The sequence below is a fragment of the Dermacentor albipictus genome, chromosome 8, assembly GCF_038994185.2.
Source record: "Dermacentor albipictus isolate Rhodes 1998 colony chromosome 8, USDA_Dalb.pri_finalv2, whole genome shotgun sequence".
Lineage (NCBI taxonomy): Eukaryota > Metazoa > Arthropoda > Arachnida > Ixodida > Ixodidae > Dermacentor > Dermacentor albipictus.
The window spans coordinates 89234777-89262201 of record NC_091828.1 but is presented as its reverse complement, the minus strand read 5'-3'; the positions used below and the strand labels follow the sequence as shown (position 1 = coordinate 89262201).

At 45.9% G+C, this 27425-nt stretch overlaps 2 long non-coding RNA genes across 2 annotated transcripts in view; both read left to right on the top strand.

The window, feature by feature from the left end:
* Positions 1–8091, top strand: part of LOC135918236 (uncharacterized) — a 90311-nt gene extending 82220 nt beyond the window's left edge. Inside the window, exon 6 of the long non-coding RNA XR_011507738.1 lies at positions 6165–8091. This is a non-coding gene — a long non-coding RNA (uncharacterized lncRNA). The remainder of the gene's footprint in view (positions 1–6164) is intronic.
* An 11562-nt stretch (positions 8092–19653) lies between these two features.
* LOC135918235 (uncharacterized) overlaps positions 19654–27425 on the top strand; it is a 69468-nt gene continuing 61696 nt past the window's right edge. Inside the window, exon 1 of the long non-coding RNA XR_010569602.2 lies at positions 19654–19813. This is a non-coding gene — a long non-coding RNA (uncharacterized lncRNA). The remainder of the gene's footprint in view (positions 19814–27425) is intronic.

The following is a 27425-nucleotide window of genomic DNA, read 5'->3' as shown; positions in this document are numbered from 1 at the left end:
TGAAATAGGCGGTGGGTGGCGCCATCAAGCTCTTGCTCCTATTTTCGCGATTCGCCTACCCAACTTTTTCTAAAAATATATTTCAAGGTGTGCAGAGGCGAGCGCCATCTGGTGCTGCTGCAAGGAACCCAGTAGAGCGCACAGCACGGGTGCTCCACTGTGAAAGGTTTCTCTATTTGCCTGGACAATAGCCACGCAGCAACCACGGTCACGAAAACGCGGCGAGTTTACAACGAGAAGCTTCGCTTCCAAAATCCTAAGAGCGATCAGTTCGCTTGCAGCGAAGCGCCATCCACCATCTTCACGAAGGCACAATAAAACGGAACTTTAAGGCATCGCTATTCTGATGCTGTTAGGCTGACAGCAAAGCCCTGCGCTTAGCTGGTACCCTCGCTCTTGTTCGGCTGGGTTCTGCAAATTGGGATGGCTCCTAGATGCAATTCAATGTGTCTGTTGCAACTCCGGCGAAAAATTAGGCTTATATCTTTTTTTAAAGCGATGTTATCAGTGGGATTGAAATCACTCAGAAAACGTTATGTGCCAATGTTCGGTCTCTTCTAACAAAACTAAACTCACAAAGTTTCTTCTTGAAGAAAAGAAAATTGCAGGGAACGTTAAGGGCGACGTGCAGGCGAATTTTGAAGTGTGTGTGACAAGTAGGGGTTAAAAGAGCATTCGGAAGGCATCGTTCTTGGTCTGTTGTGGACCGTTATATTCGATGCATGAGAAAATTTGTTGCAGAAATATCAGAAATTTAGATTTAAAAGAATATTGGCTGTTTCATCTGTGACATCTGACCAAAGTTATCTGACATCTGACCAAAGACCAAAGTAAAAGTATCGTGACTGCTGCAAGCGGAATTCCGATTTATGTTATCAGTTTTGTAACAAGGATTTTCAACAATACGCAAGTTAGAGAAAGATAGACGCACGAAATTTATAAGTTAACAGCTGGCAATCAAAAAAACATATTGTGGTTCTGTAAATTGGATCCATTACATCATATAAAGACGACAAATTTTCATTTTATATCTCTCTTTCAGTTTATATTTAAATTTATATTGTACGTGAATTTGTTACGTTGTATACAAAAGTTCTGCAAAAGCTGTATTTTTATGATACTGAATTTTTTTAGATTCATGTGTGACATAGCAATTTTGTCGGCTCTGGATGTACTATCAGATGCATATTACAAAACTGTGATATTAATTTTCCTTGCTCAGTTACGCAGTTGTAAACGTTATAGTTCTGTTTTCTGAAAAATTTCAAGTTTGGCCAAATTTTAATAAAAAATTGAGGATCTCAATAAAAAATTCGAAACCAACACTTAGGTTTTTCTTTTATATGCAACAAATCTAGTCAAATTTACAGGAGCGGTTGCCGAGAAAAAAGAATAATCTTTTTACATGTATTTAGATTGGAGCACCTCAGCTAAAGCTTCCTCCTTTTCATAGAGTAAAAGTGCGAGGGGAGAGATCTTTCGCCATAGCCGCGAATATAGTTAATAAGCAAAGAAAACAAGCATTATAGGAAAGTTGAAGAGCTTTCGCCTCCTTATTGAGTCCACACAAAAATTCTCATGATGGATGACCTCCAGCCACTGATGAAACTCGTAACATAGCTCTAATGCCTGTCCTCTGATTCGAACAAGTCGCACCCAACTTATCCTATGGGCTCTTTTTCAAAGCGTGATGTACATTAGGCGTTTTAGAAGGAGGTCCTTAAATCCATTCAAAAGAGAATTGTCTTGAGCTGGTTGCACTGATGCATTGATTGCGGCACGCTTGCGTTGCTTTTAGAAAATATGTGTGAATGTCCCGAAGCTGCGCGTTTAATAATACATTTGTGCATCACTCTGTCCTTGCCCAAACTCTACTGACGATCAACCGCCGATTGACGCGTGCTACTCCTGCATCTGCTGTTTGACAAGCGAATTGTATTACAAATATAAAGAAACATCTGTAGTATGTTCGCGAGTATTTAGTATTGATAGCTTGCTCGCAATGTTACAGATCTGAATCAGGCTTTAGTTGTCTTATTTGTTGTGTATCGCAAGAAAACCAGATATGAAAAAAGACTACAAACATTTTCAGTATAATTTGTTAGATATTTATCGGCTAATTAGCACAAGAAGAGCTTTGCTGAAAATTGACTAGGTATAGCAAGTTATTTAGTTTAGCAAGCATACCTTTGTATGGAATAAAAAAGGAAGTTTTTTTTTACTGGTATGCAAAACATGTAGGTCTGCTGCTCTTGATAATGTTTTTCTTATTCACAAATAACTGTAGCGGTAAAACTGCTGACGTACAGGTATGTTGTGGACTGCAAACAAGCATGGCCACTGTGCCTATCTTACGTCTTTGAAAAACTGTAAAAAGTTGTCTTACGTATGGATGATCGCCGTGCCGAATGCGCCCATTTGTTCTGACTAATTAGATACTCAACTGTACATTGTTGTTTTGTATTTCGAATGCCTTGCTTCGCGATACGTTGCTAATAAAAACAGTGAATAAGCCACATTTTGCTGCCTACTTATGTTTTGCCGATACAGAAATACAGGTGCGTGGCATGCCGGCAAGCCCGTCTTGCAGAGAAAAAGATACGTTTTCATACAGATGCGTTACACATGTTGGGAGGAGGAGGAGGAATGAACGTTTATTGTAAGAAACAGCGAGAAAGTGTCCTTTCTTCGCCCTAGGTGGGCGGCTCTCTTAGTCCAGAAAGCCGTTGGCTAATGCTGCAGCCCGGGCCCGGTCCACCAGACTTCGCTGATCTTCCAGGCTCTGTGCCTTTAACATTGCCTCCCACGTTTCTTCGATCGCTTGTAGCGGTTCTGAGACATCATCTTCACTGTTTTTCTCGCGGTGCGGGTACACCAACACCATGTGCGGGAGCGTGTCTGGTACGTCACAATACCGGCATAGGTATGAGAATTTGGTAGGGTGCATTCGGTGCATGATAATTCCATGTACATACGTATTTGTTTGTAGTCTGCGGAGGGCGGTGGCTTCTTCCCTGCTTAATGTCGGATGAGGTGGAGGATATTGTCTTCTTTCCAGTCGGTAATGTTGCAATATTACGGCGTAGTTGTTGGGAATGTCCTCCACCCTCGTCGCTTTCCGGAGACCGTGCGGCAGGAAATCCCGGCTGGTATGCTCTCGGGCAACAGCATGTGCTGCTTCGTTTCCTGCCAGGTGTTCGCGGCCTGAGGTCCATGCGACGTAGGTGTCGGGTAGTTCTTGGCGTCTTGTTATTTCTTTGAGAATCTTCACTGCTGCGGCAGAAATTCGGCCTTTTCGTCGGTTTCTACATGCCGCTTGCGAGACGCTCAAGATGATTGCTGTGTCTTTGCATGTGGAGAATTAGAAAAAAATTTGAAGCCGAAGCGGGTAGAAAAGTAAATGTGAAAGAGGAAGACAATCAGAAAAATTAAATGCATGCGGTGTTGGTTTCCGTTGGCGCCTGCATAGAAATTTGGGTGCATAGCTGACGACAAGCGGGATGGCGTTTCACCCTCGTGCATCAAAAAAGCCATTGCCATGGAAGCAGGCTTCATTTTTTTTCTTTGTGTATTTTCCTCTCGGAGTTTGGTCTAGCCAGAACCAGGGCAGAAAATGGTGCTCGTGACGCAATTGCCCTTTTTGTGGGGGCATACCAGCTGACCTAGCTGTGTTCTAGGTCTCCATGCGCTGTACAGACTGCGACGCCGTCAGCGCGTGGAAAGAACATACCGATCGTAACCTTGTCTACATGACTACGTTCACAGATATTGCACATGCGCACATAATGAACATACGGAAAGGCGTTGGAACTGCTTTTGACGGAGGACTCTGCCCACCTCTTTGTGATGATCTCGTATAGCGCATCACTATTTCAGCAAAATGACAGCACAACGGTGACGATTGTGAATGGAGCCAACTGCATAGGAAATGTTCACGGCTAGGCACCCTGAATACCCCCACAATTAGCATCGCCATTTCCTCGGTTTCCATTGAGTAAATAGTGTTAGCCATTTTCTGTAGAAAAGAGCCAGTACAAGCATATCAAAGCAGTTCTTCAGCTATCAGCGTTTCTTTATTCAGACGTCCAATAGTGGGCATCTCATAGAAACAAGGAGTATTTCGGGCGGAAAAATGCAAGCTTTTGCCGCTTTATGGCAAAGTCACCAAGTGCTTCCACTTTGATAACGCACGACGTTAGCTCGCCTACCTACCATCCCTACGTGAACATGTTAGAGGAGGAGACACTTCATCAAAAGAAGTGCGCAAATCGGATGTACTAATGAAACTGCTGTGCGTGAAGGTTTGAAGAACCATCAAGGCACCAGTGGCGCATCAAAAGCAACACACCGCATTGTTCAGTGTGAACGCGCCTCCCTCTTGCAGAGAAGTCGATTTCTCTTACTCAGCAATAGAAGCGAGAGTGCGGCCCCAAGAAACTTCCGTTCGCGGGCCCCATCGGTCTACCGAACCGGAAAAGAAAGCGCATTGCTAAGTTCTTTCGCTGTGCAGAAATTATGCTCTTAAATTTTGAGACAAAAGACACGCTCATTACGCTTCAAGGCGAATTCATGCATGACATTTTACGTATAACATAAAACAACCTTGACTTGCTAAATTGACGTTATGTTCAGAGGAAAAATGTTGACAATCTGCGGCTGTGATTTTGGCCCACTCCTGCTGCCCGATATCGCCGCCAATGCCTTTCCTGTTTGCTACGTTAAGCTGGCTACGTTAGTGAGCAAAACCGAAATTTTTCAGCGTATATGTTTGTATACAGCGAAAGTGTCTTAAAATGTGCTGAATCGCAAGACACAACGTGTTTGACCTTGCAGAAATGCGCCTACTAACCACCGTACGATGAGACACGCACAGACAGTTTCGGCGGTGAATTCGTGGCGTAATTTCTTTGTCCGCAGGAAGGTGCGCGGAGTCACTTATTATAATTTTTTGATGATGATGATGAAGCTCCAGATGCACGGAGGTCAATTGGCTCGCGACTGCTGCCGCGTCTCCAACCTCCAGCGTCATCGAGGGATGTGTGTTCATGTTTACCTGTGCGCGTGGGACACCGTGCTGGTAAGTTGATTTAAAACAAGTTGGCAGGCTAGTTGGTTTGAATCCACGATACGATGTGCAAGTGCTACTGAACAAGGACGCAGAAAGAAGCAGACACACAAGGACAGCGCTGTCTCTGTGCGCCTTTCTCTTTACGGCCTGGTTGAGTCACGCTTACACATTACTATGCTAATTTAGTTAGTAAAGAAAGGCTTCCAAGTTCTTACGAGTGATAAAACTGCTGTCCTTACTTCGTACAGCTATCTATCAATTTGCTATCGCAATCGGCGGTTCGCCTTTCGGGCGGAACTGCGATTTTTTTCATGTCTTTAATGTCCACATAAAGTGACATGGTAGGCATCATTCAGAACTTGTAGAGAAGCAAAGGCAATGCCACCGCAACCGCCAGTGATGCGGGAAGGCAAGCATTCTGTTTTTTTATGCGAAGCATATTACTAGAGCTCAACCTAGCTCCTCAGGCGCGGCGGTGTCGCCTTCGATACCACGTGACACCGTGACGTCACGACAGAGGAGAAACGGGGCTCCAACTCGCGCCGTCACTCGAGAGCTCAGCCCAGCTCCTCAGGCGCGGCGGTGTCGCCTTCAATACCACGTGACACCGTGACGTCACGACAGAGGAGAAACGGGGCTCCAACTCACGCCGTCACTCGCGGCGTCACCCCCCGCATCGGACGCGGTGAGCGTCGAGCAACGCAGCGTTAGGCGCGACAACGAAATGTGCGCCTGAGCAAGCGCCGCACGCCCAGCTGAGCCGACGCCGACGACACCGGCTTTTCTGCTACACGAGCTCCTTAACGCTGTCGCGTTAAAATAAAGGTTAGTATGCTTCGCATCCTGGGCTTAACCTTAGCTAAGCCACAGCTATTTTTGTGTGTGTGTGTGTTGCTTTCGCCACGCACGGCCGGACCGGCCCGGTATGGATGAATGGATTGATCCCACGAGCGTCCCCTGTGAAGCAGGCGGTGGATGGCGCGACCGATCCCTTGTTCCTATTTTGCCGATTGTCCTACCTATCTTTTTTAAAGTGGGCATATGAGAGCAGCCACCTACGTTGTTGCTCAAAATCCCCTTCTGTTTTCATATGCAGTTCAGCTTATTCTTCGCACGGATATCCGCGCCTATGCTTATGGTTGGACCAGGCGCTCCTGTATTGACGCCGTTGCCGTTATCATCACCGCTCCTGATACCCTCGGCGACAGCGAGCGATTGTGACGGGTCCTGTGAGCTTTGCCCTGGCACCACCTTCTCTTCAAGGTCAAGCACGACGTCATCGCTGCCACCGACAAAACTTTGCCTCCGCGATATAAATGACTTGCATCGGCTTTCTGTCTTCAGTGGGTGCGGGAGAGCAGTGACGCGATTGTTTTTATTGCTCAAAATCCCCTTCTGCTTTCATATGCTGGTTACTGCAGCTGGTCTCGTTGCACTAAACGTTCGATCGACAAGTGTCTCTTGCTCTTCTGGTGCCCAAGTGTTGTTTGGGATACCTTGAACGAATTTATATTTGTTCTCCTGGTGCTAAGAACAAAACACTGGTCCGCCTCAGCATGGCCCTAGTGAATTGCACTAGGAACTGCTTGGTGTCATTGCTTTGTCAAAGATGTCATTGCTGCTTGATGCCTTGTCAACTTAATTTCACGAGCGTCATACGTTTTTAACCGGATATTTCGCCGACGTAAACGAAAAGCAAGAGGCATTTACGCAACAAGTCACAGATCTCACAGAAATGGTAACTTTCAAATCTATACAATCCATTGAAATGCGTCGGCACCAGCTCAAGTTAACCGCCTTATTCACGAAACCATCAGAAATTAATGTGCCACAGTCAGCTCAAGGCTTGACGAGTTGGAAGACCAGTGCCGAAGGGTTAATTTCTTATTTTACGGAATATCTGAAAGTGCTAACGAGACGTAGGCACACTCCGAAGACTGTGTTGAAGATCTGCCGTCACGCCATCTAAGATTGAACGTTACGGACGGTATGATCGACAGAGCGCACTGGGTGGGTTCCATTGAACAACTAAAGAAGCGCCGAGTTATGGTCAAGTTTTCGTGTATTAAAACCAAAAAGTTAGATCTCTCTCACAAAGCTTATCTGAAGACAGGTGCCATTTCTTTGGGCGAATACTTCTGCAGATCAAACGCTTCTCACGAAAAGAATAGAATGCGGAAATCTAGCGGCCAACCCTTTTGACTGCGCTTTTTTTTACAAGCTTATCATTAACAAAAAATGATACATCTACGGCGCAGCTACTGATACCGTTTGTGAAGTCGACTCTCCTCGTCTCTCCTCGTCAGGCACGCCTACCTGCTAATCGCAACGCGGCTTCAAGCACTACTGGCAATTCGTCACTGCCATTTGTGCATTTCTGCATTTGGGTTTTTCTGCAGTTATCAATAAAAAAAGCCAATAATTTGTACTCAAGTAACTTTTATTAAAGTGGCATATCTGCGCGCCTACCAAATAGATATAAAATTGTAACCTCAAGCAATGTTTAATACAGGCCATATTATCACAATTTTTGCATCAATGAAATAAAAGGCATGAAGTAAACTTTAGTATACCTAAACGCAGCCTTTTTTGTATTGTAATGTTTTGCATAAGCACGCAGTTTTCCACCTCTTGACCCTCCCGTAATTCTGTGCGTGCCCATGAATGTAGGACAACTGACTCTCCGGCCGTCCGTCAAACTTCACCGCAATGAACTCGTAGTAGCCTAATTCACCGAGGATTACATCCCAAAAATCTTATTTCAGAAGGTCAGCCGAATTTCAGTAACTTTCAATTGGCAATGTCAGCAGGATACTCTCCTAAAAATATATAGCTATTTAAAACACAAAGTCGTAACTACTACAAAGTGCCGTAAAAGCGTATGTTATCAGAAAAAAGTATCCCTTCGACGTATGTAACGAAAAGTTCTTGAACTTCGGCTGACCGTCTGAGATAAAATTTTTTTAAAGCGTTTCTGAATAAGTTACCTTAGGGATCTGCAGGGAAGTTCAGAGGATGGCCGAAGCAGCCATGTACAAAATTCACGGGCATGCGCAGAAAGACGCGCTTGTGAAGACGTGCCATTCTCTATGCCTTTACAAAAGATCACAATAAAAATGTTCACAGAAATAGTTGGACGGGCTATTTCCAGGATTCTGGGACCTGACTCTGTCTAAAATTAATAAATACGCAGGTCTTAAGACAAGATGACAGTTTATTGATGTGAAAGCATCGTTGCGGCGACAGAAATCAGAATTTGCGCGATAGTCAATACAATTATTGAGGGACAAAATTTACTGATCAGCTGTTTTCATTTCTTTAGGGAACATGCCATAGCATATTGAAGGCAGCCGGTACAGAAAGCATGCCAATTTGCCATAGCTTGTGCCTCACACGTGTTTCCAGAATTTGAAACGTCAGCATCTTCGTTAAGGGCAGAGCGCTTCGTCGAAATTTCATATGAACTTACCAGCAGTGAGCATTGGACGAATTGAACGGATGGAGGAAGATGCAACCAAGTCACGTTTCTGTTGCCCATCCATTAGACTATTACTTCTCCGATACCTTTATAAGCGTTCCCCTAGCACGCCAAGCTACAATCTGCTACCCAACCGTTCGCGTGCTACGTGGCACCTGCAGCCGAAAGCATGTTCTACATCCGCCACTAAGGACGCCAGTGGAGGCGCCGGCTAACGCAACCATGGTTAACTCTAGTCGACAGATATAAACACCGAAGAAAATGGATGAATAAAGCGGTGCCGCGGTAGTTAAATTAGATATAGCATTGCGCGCGTAGTGCCAAGACATGGGTTCACATTCATCCCGCGGCCAGTTATATTTAACACGAAAGTGTTTTATTGTACGGTCCACGAATAACTTCGTGCAACGGCTGTGACGTCAGTGCGAACGCGTAAAAATTGTGGAGGCCGCTTAAGCTTCAACTTTTAGAGTGGAACGCAATTGCATTCAGAGATCCCTGACTGCTTTATCGCACTCCCATCAACTGCAGCTTTCTTGTTTTATTGTGATATCAATTATATGGACACTGCAGCCACATTTATGCCGTCGCCTTCGACGTCGCGGTTGCCGCCGCCGCCGCCGCAGTGAGGTTCTGTATGAGTTAAAGAGTGTGAGGGTGTGCCGAGGAACGTAGGCGAACGCGGTTCAACCCCGCATGAGTGAGCGAGGAACGCGGCCGGATGCGTGCCCTCTCCTGTAGAGAGTGAGGCAGGGAGGCGAGGTGAGGAAGGAGGTGCGTTCTTCTCCGGCGAGTGCTACGGTGCCATGACGTCTACCTCGGCCGCCCGCTCCGTATGGAATGGACGCAGGAGGAGGCAACCACGGCGTCTACTACGGCGTTGGCCACGCGAATCGCGGACGCTTTAGTAAACGCGTTGGGCGGAAGCCGCATAGGGACTCCTTGCCGGCGCTCGTGTCTCTCGAAAGCGGTATGCGACGTGCCTAAAGTGCGCGCCCGCGCGGGCGTCCTGTTCAAAGCGATCTGTGATATTTGGAGAGCGCGCGTAGTGCCGGTAGCTTATTATGCGCTGTGCTTTCAACATTCCGTACGCGTTGAAGGGACAGATGCACGGAGGTAAATCGACTAGCGGCTTCTGCCGCGATTCCTAACTCCATTGTTATTACAGACCGTTTCTGCTGTCATCAAGCTATGCGTGTTCATGTTTACCTGTGCGCTTGACACCGGGTTGCATAATTTATTTAAAACACGTTGACGGGCTAGTTGGTTTGAATTCATCATAGAATGTGTAAGCGCAAATGAACAAGGACGTAGAAAAAAGCAGACACACAAAGAACGCGCTGTCTCCGTGTGTCTGTCTCTTTCTGCGTCCTCGTTGAGTCACGCTTACATATTCCATTATTGTTACTTTAGTTAGTAAGCGAAAGTTTACTAGCTCATGCAGCCGATAAATCTACTATCCTTATTTCGTGCAGCTATCTACTAAGACACACAGAAAGCTGAGCTTGTTGGTAAGGATTCATTATTATTCGTGACAGGGCACATTCAGACAGGACGCAAGAGTTGAGAAGTGGACAACACGAACGCCGACTATCAGTAGACTTCTCTACTCTTGTGTCCTGTCTGCACACCTCACCTCTTTTTTCCACAATACAGCTATCTACTAATTTCCTATTCCAATCGGTGCTTTGTCTTTCCGAAAGAACTGCGATATTTTCTATGCACCTTCGCCTCCGCGCGCCACTGCCGCGCATGCGCGGAGTGGCGCGCGGCAGTGGCGCGCGCCACTGGATGGCGTTGGCGATGGCGCATTGGCGCGTTGGGATGGCGCGTTGGGATGGCGATGGCGCACTGGATGGCGAACAACGCCATCTGGATGGCGTTGTTCGAAGGAACCGAGCGTACTGCGCCTCACTACGAACGGTGAAACGCTGATAAAGGGGTTTGTGTTTGAGTTACCGCGAACCAGAATTACGCTTTTTCGTCTATTACAATTACAGACGAAAGCTATCATGTCTGTAGCTTGTCTTTAAGACACGTTTTACTTGGAGAAACGTAATTAGTTTAGTGACGCCTGTGCGCCACGCGGAGGGCCTGCGTGTCTTGAAATGATTTTATCTCACAAGATGTTTGCTGCCGGCAATGGACGCTGACAGATGACTTTGTGCGAGGCGGGACCCTTAACACTACCGCGTAATATGCTATATCTTCACAGGTACGGCACCGCCACGTAGGAGCTGTGACGCGAAACACTGCATCATGACGCTGACGAGCACCGAGAGGGAGCGCCTTCGGTAATCTCAACGCATTGGGGCCTCCAACCAGGTGCATGCGATATAGGCCTTCTGTTTAGCTGACGACGCAGTTTCCGAACATGGTTAGCTTTTCGCGTCTGATTAGCCTCTGACGCCTCGTCGCCTACGAAGTTTAGCGTCGACATGCATCAGCTGCGCTTACACGCCGCCAAGCGCTTAGCTCCCGATGACATCAACTATCGGGTGCGTTAAGTGGCGCGGAAGGGTAACGATGTCGGCGGGCGAGTGGGGCTTTGGTCCCGCGAGAGGCACGCCAGCGTGAAGCAGAACTCCGCGTGCTTGTAGTGCAGGCTGTGGACTCTGGCACTCGTATTCCTGAAGCTCAGCGCGTCGAAACCTTAACTGGCTGCCACAGACATTCGTAGCACAATGCTCGCGCCTTCGCCCAAGCGACTCGGCAGCAGGACCCCGTGCGCGAAGCAATCCTGCAACATGGACGCCGTCCCGCAAATCTTGCGCCTTTCGCTGCAGCGCACCGTAAGTTCAGGAAGCAAACATGCAAGCTCACTTTCGTGTTCTACTGATTGCATTGAAATAATTATAAACCACATCTTTTTTGATACAACTTCATCTATATGTACTTTCTAATTGACTCAAAATAAGCAAGTGCTTTACCCTACCCTTTCCTTGTTGTCAGTGCGTGTTGGCTTTCTGCGTTTACACCTTTGACGAGCGGCTTGACAAATGCACCATGATTCTAGGTCTTTCTTCTGCGGCCGCTTGACATGAAATCAGGGGAAAAATCAGGCTCCTACCACTTCTGTTCTCTTTTACTCTGAATATTTTTTTCCATCCAAAGCGCTAGAAATTCATAAATTATATAAAATTCAGCTAGCCCAGCTTTCTCCCATTTGTTCTTCAGTTTTGACTGGCGCGGCGTGTAGGAATCAGCGCAAGGGCGCTTTGTTAATGTGGTAGGCGACGTGGCAAACCCATGCTGACGTAGCAACCCTTGTCCAATCCATGATGCGATGATGTGCAACACATGTTGCCGCAGAGCCAGAAGTGCCCAGTTGGACTCGAAGTGCCTGGATCGTCGGTACTAGAGTGAGTCATTTAGGTTGCGATTGATGCGTGTTTGCAGGAGAAGTCGGTGAACTAGCGTATCAGTGATGAGCCTGAATGTAGCCTGGGCATCCGAAGTGCCTCTACTATACCGGAACACCATCCTGAGGCCTCGTATAGGGCATCCTATGGCCTTCCTAGATCTCCATGTAGTGTGAACGCTGTGACGTCGTTAGCGGGTGGCAAAAACATACCGATGGTAACTATGTGCAGATGAATTCCTTCACCGATATTGCACAAGGACAAACAATAAACATACTGGATGGCGCAGTAGTAGCGTTTTTTGGAACTAGTTTTGGTAGAGGGGGCTGTCTAACGTATGCAAGTAACACATTGCGAATTCAGCCATCCTCATGGCAGTTATTCACTGCTAGGTATCCAGAACACCCCCTGTGGTCTGTGTGTCGTGTACACTCTGTGAAGTCGTCAGCATGTGGCAAAAAAGCTGCGATGATATTTTTGTGTATATGACTTAGTTCGCATATGTTGCGCACGTACAAATAATACACATACGGGAAGGCGTCATAGTAGCGTTTCTTGAACAAAATTTTCATAGAAGAGGCTCTCCATGTCTTATAATCTGGTATACTATATATTTATGAAGCGAGACGAAGGGATGTTGGACCTGTCAATGGAACCAACTTTTCATGGAGCAGCCTCTCCGTCTCTTATAGTCGCGCATACTAGAAGACTCATCAAGGATCGACGAAGGTGTCCATGGAGCCACCTAAGAGCATTTGTTCGCTGCTAGTTAGGCTGAACACCCATTACAATGGCCCGGGGTTTGCCTCAGCCTCGACTGAGTAAATTGTAACAGTCATTAGGTGTATAAAAGTAGGAGTATAGCGTTGTCAATGCACTTTCACTGCTGTGTAAGCTCTTTAATTCATTTTTGTATATTGGGTATTTCATAGCAAGGAGCAATATTTCCGCCGCAAAATGCAAGCTGTTTCCGCTGTATAACAAAGTCGCAAGGTGCTTGCACTTCGAAAGCGTGCTGGCATGACTACCATTCTGCATGAACATTGTGAAGCAGGAGATATTTCATCAAAATAATTGCGGTTCCGCCTGAAAGGCGAAGCACTGATTGCGATAGCAAATTACTACATAGCTGTACGAAGTAAGGATTGTTGTTTTGTCGGTCGTAGAAATTTGTAAACATTCGCTTACTAACTAATTTACCAATAATAGAATATGTAAGCGTTACTCAACGAGGACGTAGAAAGAAACCGACAGACAAAGACAGCACTGCTTTTCTGTCAGCTTCTTTCTACGCCCTTTTTCAGTCGTGGTTACACATTCTATGAGGGGTTGAAACCAACTAGCACGTCAACGTGTTTGTCTAAATTAACCAGCATGGTGTCACGTACGCGCGCACAGGTAAACATGAACACATCCCGCTCGATCACAACGGAAACGGTCTTAAAATGCTGCACTTAGGAATCACGAAAACAGCCTTGAGCCAATGGACCTCCGTTCGTATGTCGCTACAACGTGAACGAAACGTCGAAGGCACAGCCCATACGAAGCTACCGGCGCTGCGCGATTTCTGCAAACAAAGCAGATCGTTTTCAAGACACAAAAGCGCCTTCAACGTCTCTCTACAGCGCCTACCAACGGCGTCTGCTACGTCGACCGCGACTTGCGTGGCGAAAACCGTGGTAGACGCCGCGGTGGTCTCCACTCTCTACAGAACGGCGGGCGAGGAGGTCATCGAGGCTCCCTCAGCAGCTGCCGGAAAATAGCGACCCTATCGCTCGCCTGAACCCCTGCCTCGCAAGCCACATGAGAAGGCACGCATCCGGGCCACATTTCTCGCTCGTGCACGCGAGATCGAACCGCGTTCGCCGGCTCGCCTTCAGACGCTCTCACTCATACACAACCTCACGGTGATTCCGACGGCATAAATGCGACTTGAATGTCATTATAGCTGCTATCGCAATAAAAAGAAAGTGTGGAAATCTGACGTACTAATGGAACTAATGCACGCGATGATTTGAGGAGCCAACGAGGCAAAAAGGTGCATCAAAATTGACGTGCCGCATACTTCAGTGACGAACGCATCTCTCTAGCAGGGATACATACCTGTGCCACGCGAACACTCAAAAACTCTTTGACGTAAGGTAGCTTTCACTGAGTTGAAATACTTTTTAATGAAGAGGTGTTGTGCCGCTGTCACGCGGCACCGACGACATCTTTTCGACGCTTCCTTCAGGAGACGCTACTGAAAGCGTGTTAGTAGAGTACGAAACAAGATCGACGAAAAGAAACTGATGTAACTTGAAATATAAGGTCAAAATTTAATGTGTTACAAGTTTACAAAATAAATTTACTGCGCCATATTATGAAACGTCGATGTCTCGCCTGTGCGGCGAGCGTCTGTAAGGTCGTCACGTGACATCCCCGACGCATTTGACCTGCTTACAAGAGTACAGAATAAAATTACCATTACTGTGTTTACTACATCTTCGGCGTGACCTATAATCATTTTTATAGTGAGCCTCGGTGACAGCGTAATATATGTTTACTTATTTTGTTTTATATACTATAGCTTTCTATAAGTATAGCTTTTTTACTAATAAAAATGAAAAATTTAACTTACTACCAGGTGAAACTAGGTCACTCCCTTTAGATGAATTATTGTATAAAATAACTTCATTCCTGCTGTATTTATTATACTGATTGTATCTTTTATTTTGAAGTTATGTTTATTAAGGTATTGAAGTTGATTATTGCAGAAGAATATTTTGCTATATGCAATGTACAAATCCACTCCTGCCATAGCTTTTTGTTTTATGTGAACATAAAAACAAAAAATAAAAAAAAATATCATAATTGCTGGCGCTCAGCAGCTTCGAGGCCACACCACGCCGGTCGTAAAAAGATCGACGAACAGCGTTTCCAGAAAAGGCCGCTTCTGAAAAAGAGATCGGTCCCTTTCGTGTCTCTGCCGTCGAAACTCTTTTTCGTGAGAAGCCGTTTTGCTCGAAAGGCTTTCGAGTACCCGTGTGACAGGGGTGTAAGACGGTTTGGCTGTTGCAATAACAGAAGCGACAGTTTGGCCCCAAGAGCCTTTCGGTCACGCGCCTTATCACTCTGATGCGCCGCAATACAAAGCGCATTTCCAAGTTGTTTCGCTGTACGGTAAGTTATTTTTAGGTTTTGGGGAAAAAGACGTCCGCATGGCGCCTCAAGACTAGTGCAGAAAATTTTGCGCATAACGTAAGACAACCTTGACATGCCAAATTCTCGTTTACTTCAGTGTGTCTACACACTGAAGTATTGGCAATCTGAGGACATTGCTACTCGATATCGCCGCCAATACCTTTCTTTTTCGCCACGTTTAACGTGCTACGTCTCTGAGCAAAACCGGAACCTGTCCGGGGCCTGTTTCAAATAGCAAGAGGGTCCTGAAATGTGTTGGATGGAAAGACACCACGTGTTTTACCTTGCAGAAACGCGCGTTCCCGCCACAGTACCATGGGTGACGCATAGAGAGTTTCGGCAACAAACGCGCGGCGTAATATTTTTTTTATTAGCTGGGAAGGGCGTGCGGTCATATCTTATGAACAAATTTTGTCTATGCGGCGCCTGATGCAGCAAAGTTTCTTAAAGTGTTACCTTTTACGAGTGGAATAGCGGATAATAAAGATATACAGCAGATCCACCGACTTGGTATCTATATGTAGACAGCCCAGCATTGTGCGAGTGCATATGTTGCTAGTCTAAACGTGAGTATATGTTCATTGAATTTCCGGAGATGGTGACACGGAAGGCTTCATTCAGGCTTTGTAGAGAATATTACGCAATGCCGCCACCACCGCCAGTGATGCTGGAAGGCTAGCTTTCTGGTTCTTCTTTTTGTTCTCTTGCTTTCACCCGTACGGCCGGCGACGCCGCAGATGGATGAAATGACGGATGCTGTGAGCGTCTCCTTTAAATGAAGCGGTGGGTTGCGCCACCAAGCTCTTGATATTATTGTGCGGATTGTCCTAGCTATGTTTTTCTTAAAGATGGTTCACGATGCGGGGAGGCGAACGGCATCTGCTGATGCTTGTGCATTCATCGTGACGGGCAGGATGCACCTTCCAGCTTATACATGAATAGACCAGCTACGTGAATCGGATGACTCGAATGTGTGGGGGAGGATGCAACTAATCCTTGCTCCAGTTGTAAAACTTTAGGCTGCTCATTCTGAGATGAATTTTTCAGCGTTCCAGTAGCACGCCAAGATCCAATCTGTCACCCAACCAAGATCATCTACGAAGTGACGCTCGCAGCAGGAAGCATGTTTGACATCCGCACTAAGGATGTGAGAGATGGTGCTGGCTAACACCCCCAGGGTCAACTCTAGTAGACATATACGTATAAATACCAAAGAAGAGGACAGGAAAACCGGCGCCGCGGTAGTTAAATTCAAAAGAGGTTTGCAGGAGTGGTTACGAGACATGGCTTTGCACCAAACCTGGCGGCAATTGTTTTTAACACGGAAGTGTTTTATGCCGCATCCCGGATGAACTTGACGCTGCAGTTCATCCGGGATGCGGCATAAAACACTTCGCACGCCGCAGTTCGCACGCCGCAGCTCAAGAAGCATCAGCAGCGCTTGAACGCCGCCAGCTGTTTCTCCATTGCGATGGCATTACCTAGCAAAACTGCAGCGCTAAGCGGCACCGAAAGCCAATTACGCCGACTGGAGAATCTCGCTTTCGTCCGACGAGAGACACGCCAGCGCGAAGCAGAACGCCTTAACGTGTTTGCCGCGCACGCTCCGAACTCTGCCACTAGCATTCCTGAAGCTGAGCGCGTCGTGGCTCAACGGGCTGCCCAAGACACTGCGGAGCCGTACCACAATGCAAATGCCTTCGCCGAAGTGACAAGGCAGCTCTTCTGTAACATGGACACCGGCCCACAAAGGCTCCTCCCATAGAGTTTCTCACTACATTACCTAGAGGGAAATCTGGCGCTGCTGCGCTGTGGTATGCATGGGAATGCCGGTATATTGTGGATTCTGATTGGCATCGTTCTCGTAGATACAGGACACCTTGAAGACGCGCTTGGCAAGTACCGTTCCGTCTGTCACAATTATTCATTTTCTACTTGAACAGCACGTGAAAAGCTGTTTTAGCTTTATTGTTACGCGAAAACATGTTTTGTTTAACTATGAGAACTTGTTATTGTGTGTACGACTACATGTTACGCAAAAAGTATCAGCGGGCAGCTAAAGTTGGAGCACAGACGACAAAATTCGCGCTCGCTTTGAAACAATAATAATAATAATATTTGGGGTTTTACGCGCCAAAACCACTTTCTGATTATGAGGCACGCCGTAGTGGAGGACTCCGGAAATTTTGACCACCTAGGGCTCTTTAACGTGCACCTAAATCTAAGCACACGGGTGTTTTCGCATTTCGCCCCCATCGAAATGCGGCCGCCGTGGCCGGGATTCGATCCCGCGACCTCGTGCTCAGCAGCCCAACACCATAGCCACTGAGCAACCACGGCGGGTCGCTTTGAAACAGTTGGTCGTCTGTTCTTGCTTTTCTTCGCTTGGTCATGCATCGTGGGTGACTAAAGATGTAATATGCGTCAATGGAAACATTTTATGAAGATTTTACTTTGAGAGCGCGTTATTTGCGTAGCCATATCCACGTTTCGGACGAAGCGTCTTGCAACACCAGCGAACACGAGCCTCGCAGACACATATACCGTCATTCCCATGACGGCACGGTGCCCCCTTAAGAAACTCCCATAGCCGGTGGCGCCAGATTACCCTCTAGGTGTTATAGTGACAAACTCTATGGCTCCTCCTTTCGCTGCAGCTGACCATAAACTCACGAAGAAAACATGCAAGAGCTTCTATGAAGAGACGCTTCGCTTTCGTGTTCAACCGATTCCTATGAAAGAAAGATAAATCATATCTTTTCTTCATCCACCTTCACTTATTTATGATTGCTACATTTGACTGAAATAAACAAGTAATTTATCCAGCTCTTTCCTCATTGTCCCTGTCACTTGGCGTTATATGGTTACACATGAGACGACCGGTTGACGCACGGGCCCAGATTCAAGGCCTTTCTTCTGCAAAGTCTTGACATGAAATCAGTTGAAGAACTAATGACTTTCCTGTTGCGTTTTCTTTTACTCCGAATCTTTCTGTTCTAGGAAGAGCTGGAAATTCATCAATTACATAAAATCCAACTAGCCCAGCGTTCTGCAACACGTGCTTCACTTTAGTTCGGCTGATAGGAGTGGTGGTTTGTACTTCCTCCTGATCTCCTAAGCGATCCACAGCCCGCACTGACGTGGCAATCCTTGTGCAGACCATGATGCGATCATGTGCAACACGCGCTGCCGCAGAGCTGGAAGTGTCCAGTGAGACTCGGAGAACGTCGATAGTCGATACTAGGGTGAGTCATTTAGGTTCGGGTGAGTGTGTGTACAAGAGATGTCGGGAACCTGGTGTATCGGTGATTAATGTGAATGCAGCTTTTGTGGATGAAAGCACCTGTCCTACGCGGGCACACCATCCTGAAGCCTCGTGTAGGGCATCCTGTGGGTGTTCTAGGTCTCCGTGAAGTGTACACCCTGTGACGTCGTCAGCGGGGGAAAAAGACCATACCGGTGGTAACTGTGTGTATGACTTCGTTCGCATTTGTTGCCCAAGTACAAATAATAAACATAGGGAAAGGCGTAGTAGTAGCGTTTCGTGGAAGTACTTTTGATGAAGGAACCTGTACATCTATCTGCTTGTGATAGTGTTGAATAGCACATCAGTATTGTAGCTAACAAGGAAATTTATTCACCCGTAGGCACGCTTACAACTGTGGTATGAACAAAAAGTACATTATAAGGTACAGCACATGTACTGCAGCATATTTGATTTAAACAAAACCGATTAGCAAATGAAAAAATAAATGGTGTGACACTGGCTTCAGGCCAACGCTTAACGTCGAAGAAATGCGAAGAGATCCGTACTCTTGGCATTTATTCACGCCTAGTTAACCCGAACACCCCCCATAAATAGGCTGGGCATTCTCCTTCTGCTCACGAAATACTATTAGTCATTCCCTTGTAAAAAAGGAGAGACAGTGATATTCGGGCACTTCTTCCGCTATCTGTGTCTTTTATGCATTCTTTGTAAAGTCGGCATTTCATAGCAACGAGCAATGTTTCTGCCCAGCAAAATGCAAGCCGGTGGCGCTTTTAAACAAACTCACAAAGTGCTTCCACTTCGGTAATGCACGACGTAAGCTTGCCTTCAAACGCCGCACGAACGCGTCTGCGAAGGAGACGCTTGATCAAAAAGAAAAAAAAAGAAAGAAAGTGTGCAAATCCACGGCGCTAATGGAACTGACGCAAGCGAACGTTTCAGGAGCCAACAAGGCGAAATGACGCATCAAAGGCGACGCGCCGCATAGTTCAGTGACGAAGGCGTCCCTCAAGCAGAGATGGTTTCTCCACCGGCGCTAGTTTTGGTATTGGCAATACAGCGCCGCCATGAAGCTGGTAGCCAAAGAATATGCAATAACGTTTGCATATGTGGCGTTACCTTTTCAAACTACATAAGAATAAAGCAAGGCGATGCAATTATGTGTAGATATGTGTTTTCGGCTATTTCCTTTTTTGGCGTCTTATAACTTTATGTGGTCACTTCATTTGCTTCGCCAGGGGGAGGCGCTTTTGCTCTGAATTATTCGGCTGCCATTTTCTTGGTGCACGTTTTTATCGCATGCTCTGCAGTTTAGAACTTTCTGTACCTGCGAACTTTTCGGCAATGTTGGAAAAACTGCGTTCAGGATACAAGGCTCGCTGCGCTGCTGTGTGACGTGGGAGCTCGGGTAGCAACACGAGGGCGACATGTTTCTGTTTCCCAGCGGACGTGAGGTAAGCGCACTTTTTGTGCAATCGTTGTGAAGAAACAAACGTTGTTCTTGTCAAAACAACTATAGGATGAAACGAAACGAAGGTAAGCAAACAAAGGTATAAGTGGTTGCATATCTGTGCTTCTGTAGTTTATTATTTTCGCACAAAAATCCCTTTACAGGTAAGAGCGCAAGTGCCATGAGAGGGGCCAGCGCTACCTTTTCCTTGTCGTTTGCTCCGGCACCGTGTGCCCTGTGACGTTACGCAGCGAACTTTGCTCCGCGCGCGCGAAGAACCCGTGTGCGTGCCAGTCCTTCGTTATCGTTTGCTCGCGTGCGGTGCGTGATGTTCCCGATTATGGCTTAAACTAAAAAGCCGCACAGTTTTCTCTGACAATGAGCGAATTCTCGTTCGTGAAAACGGGCGCCGCGCTTGGCGCTACAGCATACGTTACGACGAACACAGTTCTGGCCGCGCATAGCAGTCTTCTCCATAAGCTTGGTTTGCCGCTTTACAGCAGGAATTCTTCCGGAGCTGAAATCGCAATGCTCAGTTGCCCAGCGGGTTTAAACTATTCGAAGTTTCTTTTGCTTGTATTGACATTTCGCAAAAGATATAGAGCCAAAGTAAATAGAACGATCAATTACCTAATCCTAACAAGATGAATCGAAACTTTCACCGATCAAGAAAACTGTATATGTCTATGTATCATGAATGTATAGCCGCAGTAATGCTTGCGATTTGCTTATTAAGTTTTGCGGCCGCATTGCTACTTCAAATTCTACAACCAAATATAATCAGAACTCACCACATGGACTAAAAGTTCTATTCTACGAAAACAGTTCCGCTTTTTGTCACGTGCAGAAGAAATTTCATAATGAACGGGCTTTTCATGTTGTGTTTCCATAAACGCGAAGCGATGTTGTATGGCACGCATGTCAGGCATCACACTCAAACACAGACAGGGCGCTGTTCTTGTCCTGTGTGCCTATGTGTAGTGTTCCTTGACACAAGGTGCAGTGTCTGCGAAAATTTCACAAGTAGCCTGACAAGATGTTCGGATAATGTATATGCCTCTACAGCTTCTACACTACCGCGGCGACGTCAAAACCGGAAAATATACTCAACAGAAACCCCAGGCGTCGTCAACAGACTGAAAGATGATAGACACAAAGGTATCGCCAATCAGCGAAGTTAAAGTGCTGCCTGAAGAATATTACGAGGCAACTACTAGAAAAGGTGATGTATCTTGCGAGCCCAGAGTCCTACCAACTATTTCAGTGCCAGGTGACGCTCCATTATCGCAACGACTTCCTCAAACGAGATGGATAAATTTTTCCGCACCACGTTGGTGTGGTCGCGGAATTCTGCGGTGTGTCCGCTGTTCTGGAAGACGAGCTAAACAGCAGTGTACTATAAGAAATATCTTGCTCTAATAAATGTCGCTTCGACCTGCTGCAGTGCATTGCATGTCTTACGCTGCAAATCAATGACAGCCATCTGGATCTCAAAAAAACGGCCTGAGAGAAATCCCCTTGCAAAAAAAAAAAAAACTCGGAAGCTTGAAAAGTAAAAAAACAACCTCACTGATATTTTTCTTTGTAATTCCGATAGCTCGTAGGGCAGTCTCCTGATTAGCACATCTTTTGAAAATCTTTAGGTATATTTCAATGTGTACATAAACATTCTGCAACGTAATCTTTCCGCAGACTGTCATTGCTCCCACATTGCACCCTCCTCTTCAAAGATTATCGCATAGCTACCAAACCTTGATCTCGGGATGCTAGAATCTGCTTGAGCTTACCTCCGTAATGGTGTGCAAGTGCTACTCTTGCTCAGCACTTTTGACTTCAGTGTTTCATTAAGAGGAACCTTTAGCTCGGGCCCAATTCCGAAGTGGCCTATTCAAACACATGTAAAACGCAAAAACCCTTTTCTGAGATACCCCCTGGACCGATTCTGATAAACCTTATTGCATTTGAAAGAGAAGACTAAGTTCTAGTGACTGATTCAAGCGGAATTTAGGTTGTGCATTTTGTGAAAACGATTTTCAACAATTCGACAGTTAGACAGGAATAGACGCAAGAAGTTTGTACTTTAATAGCTCGGCATCAAGAAAAGATATCTTGGTTCTGTAGACTGCATCTATTAGATCATTTAAAGCGGACAAATACTATATTTCAGTCTATATCTTACGTGAATTTCTTACGTCGGGTAAAGGGTTCTCCAAAAGCTGTTTTTCCATGATACTGAATTTTATAGATTCATGTGTAACATGTCAATTTTGTCCGCTTTAAGTGTACTATCAGATGCGTTTCAGTGAATTGTTATATCAATCTTCCTTGCTGAGTTGCGCAGTTGTAAACAACCACAGTTCTGTTTTCTGAAAATTTTCGAATTTTGCTAATTTTAATTAAAAATGGAGGATTTAAATCAAGAATTCGAAAGCAACATTTTAGGTTTTCCTTTATATGCAACAGATCTCGTCAGATTTAGTGCAGCGGTTGCGGAGAAAAACGAATCCTCCTTTTAGATGTATTTAGATAGGAGCACCTCAGCTAAAGCTTCTCCTCTCAATAGAGTAAAAGTTGGAGGGGGGACAGCTTCTTTCGGCAATGTCGCGAATAATCTTAATAAGCAAAGAAAACAAGCATTCTAGGAAAGTTGAAGAGCTTTCGCCTCCTTATTGTGTCCACAGAAATATTTCCATAATGCTTGTTCTGCAGACAATGATGAAACTCCTAACATAGGTATGACACGTCTCCTAGGCTTCAAATACGTCGCACGCAACTGAGCCTATAGGCTCTCTTTAAGGAAAGGGCGTAATCTACATTAAGCGTATTAAAACGTGTTTAAAACCATTCAAAAGAGAATTGTCTTGAGCAGGTTGCACTGATTCACTTAATGCAGCCGACTTGCGTTGCTCTTAAAAAGTATGTCTCCATGTCTCGAAGCTGCGCGTTCAATAATACCTTGGTGCATCACTGTCCTTGCCCAAACTCTACTGACGATCAACCGCCGATTGACGCATGCTACTCCTGCATTTACTGTTTCACAACAAGAAAACTTAGCGCTGTTTGCTTTTATTAACTTGGAACCGCGCATTTATGCCATGATGACGATAGAGCAAACGAACTGTATTGCAAATGTTAAGAAACATCTGCAATATGCTAGCGAGGGATTTAGTATTGGCGCTTTCTTCACAATGTCACCGATCTCAATGGAGGTCGTGTGGTCTTATATGTTGTATAGCGAAACAAAACCAGATATATAAAGACCTCAAACATATTCAATATACTTTGCTAGAGATTTATCGTTTCATTAGCACAAGGAGAGCTTTGCAAGTTCTTTCGTCTAGCAAGTATACCCGCTGTATGGAATAAAAAAGAAAGTTTTTTTTACTGGTATGTGAAACATGTAGATCTGTTGCTCTTGATAGTGTTTTTATTATTCACAAATAACTGTTGCGGCAAAATTGCTTAGGTAGACGTCTGTTGTGCACGGCAAAGAAAATCGGTCTCTGTACTATTTTCGGTCTTTCAAAAACTGTAGGAAGTTGTCTTACGTATGTATGATCGTAGTACCGAATGCGCCCATTTGTAATCACTAATGAGATACTCAGCTCTACATTATTGTGTTGTGTATTGAATGCCTTGCAGTGCTGTAGGTTGGTAATAAAACCAGTGAATAAGCCACATTTTGCTGCCTACTTATGTTTTGCCGAAACAGAAAAATAGCCGTGTGGCATTGCATGCCGGCACGCCCATCTTGCAGAGAAAATGATAAGTTTTCACACAGACGGGTTACACATGTTGGGAATTGGAAAGAATTTGAAGCCGAAGCGCGTAGAAAACTAAATCTGAAAGAGGAAGACAATCTGAAAAAACTATATGCAGGTGGTGTTGGTTTTCGTTGGCGCCTGCACATAAATTCGTATGCTCGTCGAGCGCACAGCAGACGACAAGCGTGATGGCGAATTCACCCTCGCGCATCAACATAGCCGTCGCCATGGTACCAGGCTTCATTTTTTCTTGTTTTTTTTCTTCTCGGTGTACGAGGGTATAAAATTGCATTGGTTACGTTATTGCCCTTTTCATGGGGGTATAGCAGCTGACCTAGCTGTGTTCTAGGTCTCCATGCACTTTATAGACTGCGACGTTGTCAGCGCGTGGAAAGAACATACTGATCGTAACCGTGTCTATGTGACAACGTTCACAGATATTGCACATGTAGAAGTAATGAACATACGCAAAAGCAGAGTAATATGTTAGCATTGCATATATTAGCGATTGATGTGTTTGTCCACCTCTTTGTGGTACTCTAGTTGTCGGAAAACCGTGTCTATATGAATACGTTCACAGATATTGCACATATAGAAATAATGAACACAAGGGAAAGGGTAGTAATATGTTAGCATTTTATATATTAGCCATTGATGTGTTTGTCCACCTCTTTGTGGTACTCGAGGTGCGGGAATCAGGATGTGACTTGCAAATGGAGCCAGCTTTCTAGGAATTCTTCACGGTTAAGTATTATGAAAACCCACGCAATTAACATGGGATTTGCCTCGGCTACCATTCAGTAAATACTATTAGGCATACCCTGTATAAAAGCGAGAGTACTGTCATCTGAACACACTTCTTCAGCTGTCCGCGTTTGTTTACTCAAGCGTCGAATTAGTGGGCATCCAATCGCAACAAGGAGTATTTCGGGTGGAAAAATGCAACATTTTCCGGCGCTACGGCAAAGTCACGTAATGCTTCCGCTTTGGTAGCGCACGACGTTAGCTCGCCTACGTAGCATCCCTACATGAACGTAATATAGGGGGAGACACTTCCTCAGAAGTAGTGTGCAAGTCGGATGCACTAATGAAAGTGGTGTGCGCGAAGGTTTCAAGAGCCAGCAAGGCAAAGTGGCGCATCAAAAGCAACGCACCGCATTGTTCAGTGTGAACGCGCGTCCCTCTAGCAGAGAAATCTAAGTGATAGATTGTGATCTAAAGAAAGGAAAGACGCTTGATTCTGCAACCCGAATATCTAAGACGGTTTCGCTTGCTCAACAATAGAAGCGAAAGTGCGGCCCCAAGAAGCATCCGGTGGCGGGCTTTATCAGTCTGCTTCGCTGGTTGAGAAAGCGCATTGCCAAGTTCTTTTGCTGTGCAATAATTATGTTTTTTTAACCGTTGAGAGAAAATACGCGCGCATTACGTCTCAAGAATAATAGGTAACATTTTACGTATAAAATTAGACAACCTTGACTTGCAACATTGTCTTTATGTTCAGAGGAAAAATGTTGACAATATTCCTGCTTTGATTTTGGCGCACGCCTGCTGCCCGATATCGCCGCCAATGCCCTTTTTTGTTTTCTACGTGTAGCTCGATACGTCAGGGAGCCAAACCGGAAGTTTCCAGGGTTCATGCTTGTAGACAGCGAAAGTGCCTTAAAATGTGTTGAATGGCAAGACACGACGTGCTTGGCATTGCAGAAGCGTGCCTACTAACCATAGTACGATGATAGACGGAAGACAGTTTCGGCGACGAATCCGAGACGTAAATTCTTTTCTTTTTGTGCACTGGAAGGTGCACGCGGTCACTTATAAAATTTTTTCTCTACGACGCCAGGCCGACCAAGTGTCACAACGCGTTATCTTGCACTAGCAGAACAGCGAATGCCTACAAAAGATGATGCAGATTCAACAAGTTGGAATCTATATGTAGACAGTGAAGCTTGTGTGAATGCATAAAGGGTCAAAACACGAGTTTTATTACGATAGCAATTATATAGGCACTCTCGACGCATTTCTTCCGTGGGCGTCGCCGTGAGGTTTTGTATAAAGTCCAAGGGAGATAGGAGCGTCGCCGCACGCCGTTTGCTGTATGTGCGAGTCAAAGCCTGTGAGGGTGAACCTGCCAACGCGGTTCAATTTCGCGTGCCCGAGGGAGCAATGCGTCGGGATGCTGCCTTCCCCCGTCGTGCTTGAGGTAGGGCGGTCCGGATCGGGTGAGTGGTGTTCTTGCCCGCCGCTACGGCATCGGGATCCCTAGCGGCGGGCGAGATCGCAAGGTCGCGAATCGCGGGAGCCGTAGTAGACGCCACTTGGCCTGCAAAGCGACCTGCTATCTTTTGCAGAGTGCGTGTGCTGTCGGTAACTTCGCATGCGTTGTGCTTTCGACATTTCGTACACATTGAAGCTGCAGATGCTCGGAGGTCAATTGGCTTGCGACTGCTGCCGCGTTTCCTAACTCCAGCGTTTTCAGAGACAGTTTCCGCTGTCATCCAGGGATGTGTGTTCATGTTTACCTGTGCGCGTGTGACACCGTGCTGGTAAATGTATTCAAAACAAGTTGGCAGATTAGTTGGTTTTGAATCTATGATAGAATGTGTAGGCGTGACAGAATAAGGACGTATACAGAAGCAGACAAACAAGGACAGCGCTGTCTGTGTGTGTTGGTTTCTTTCTACGGCCTCGTTGAGTCGCGCTTACACATTCTACCATTGTTAATTTAATGAGTAAACGAAGGTTTCCAAATTTTTACGGCCGATAAACTACTGTCCTTACTCCGTACAGCTAAATAGCGATTTTCTATTGCAATCGCTGCTTCGCCTTTTGGGCGGAACTGCAATTATATTTTTATTTATTTATTGTCCGCACAAAGCGGGCACGGTAGGCTTCATGCAGTCCTTGTTGAGGCGCTAATGCAATGCCACTGCCGCTGCCTGCGATGCGGGAAGGCGAGCTTTCTGATTCTTTTTTGTTTTTGTTTTGCTTTCGCCCCGCACGGGCGACGCTGTATGCCACGGATGGATGAACAGATGGATCCCATGAGCGTCCCCTTTCAAAGAGGCGTGGATGGCACGACCGATCTCCTAGTCCTATTTTACCGATTGTCCTGCCCATCTTTTTTAAGGTGGGCATATCAAAGCAGCGACTTCGTTGTAGGCTCAACATCCCCTTCTGCTTTCATATGTAGTTCTTCAACTTATTCTTCGGATGGCTATCCGCGCCTACGCTTTGGACCAGCCGCTCCTGCATCGACGCCGTAGACGTTATCATCACCGCTCCTGATACCTTCGGCGAAAGCTCGCGATTGTGACCGGTCCAACGAACTTTGCCCTAGCGCCACTTTGGTTTAACGGTCAATCACGGCGTCATCACTTCCACCGACAGCACCTTGCCGCAGGGATTTAAAAGACTTGCATCGGCTTTCTGTCTTCAGTGGGCGCGGGAGACCAGTGACGATGTTGTTGCTCAAGATCTCTTTCTTCTTTAATATGCAGGTTGGTGCAGCCGGTCTCGTTATTCTAAACGTTCACTAAACAGGTGCATTTTGCTCTTCTGCTGCCCAAGTGTTGTTCGGGATACCTTAAACGAGTGTATATTTGTTCTCCTGATGCTATGAACAAAACACTGGTCCGCTTCAGCCTGACCCTAGCGAATTGCAGTAGCAACTGTTTGATGACATTAGTGCCTTGTCAAATGAGTTTGACAAGCGTCATATGGAAGTTAATGGGGTCTTTCGTCGAGATTAAGGAAAACCCAAGAGGCACTAACGCACAAAGCTACAGATCATACAGAAAGATTGGTAACTTTGGAACCTATAGAATCTATTCAATATGCGTCGGTCCCAGCTCA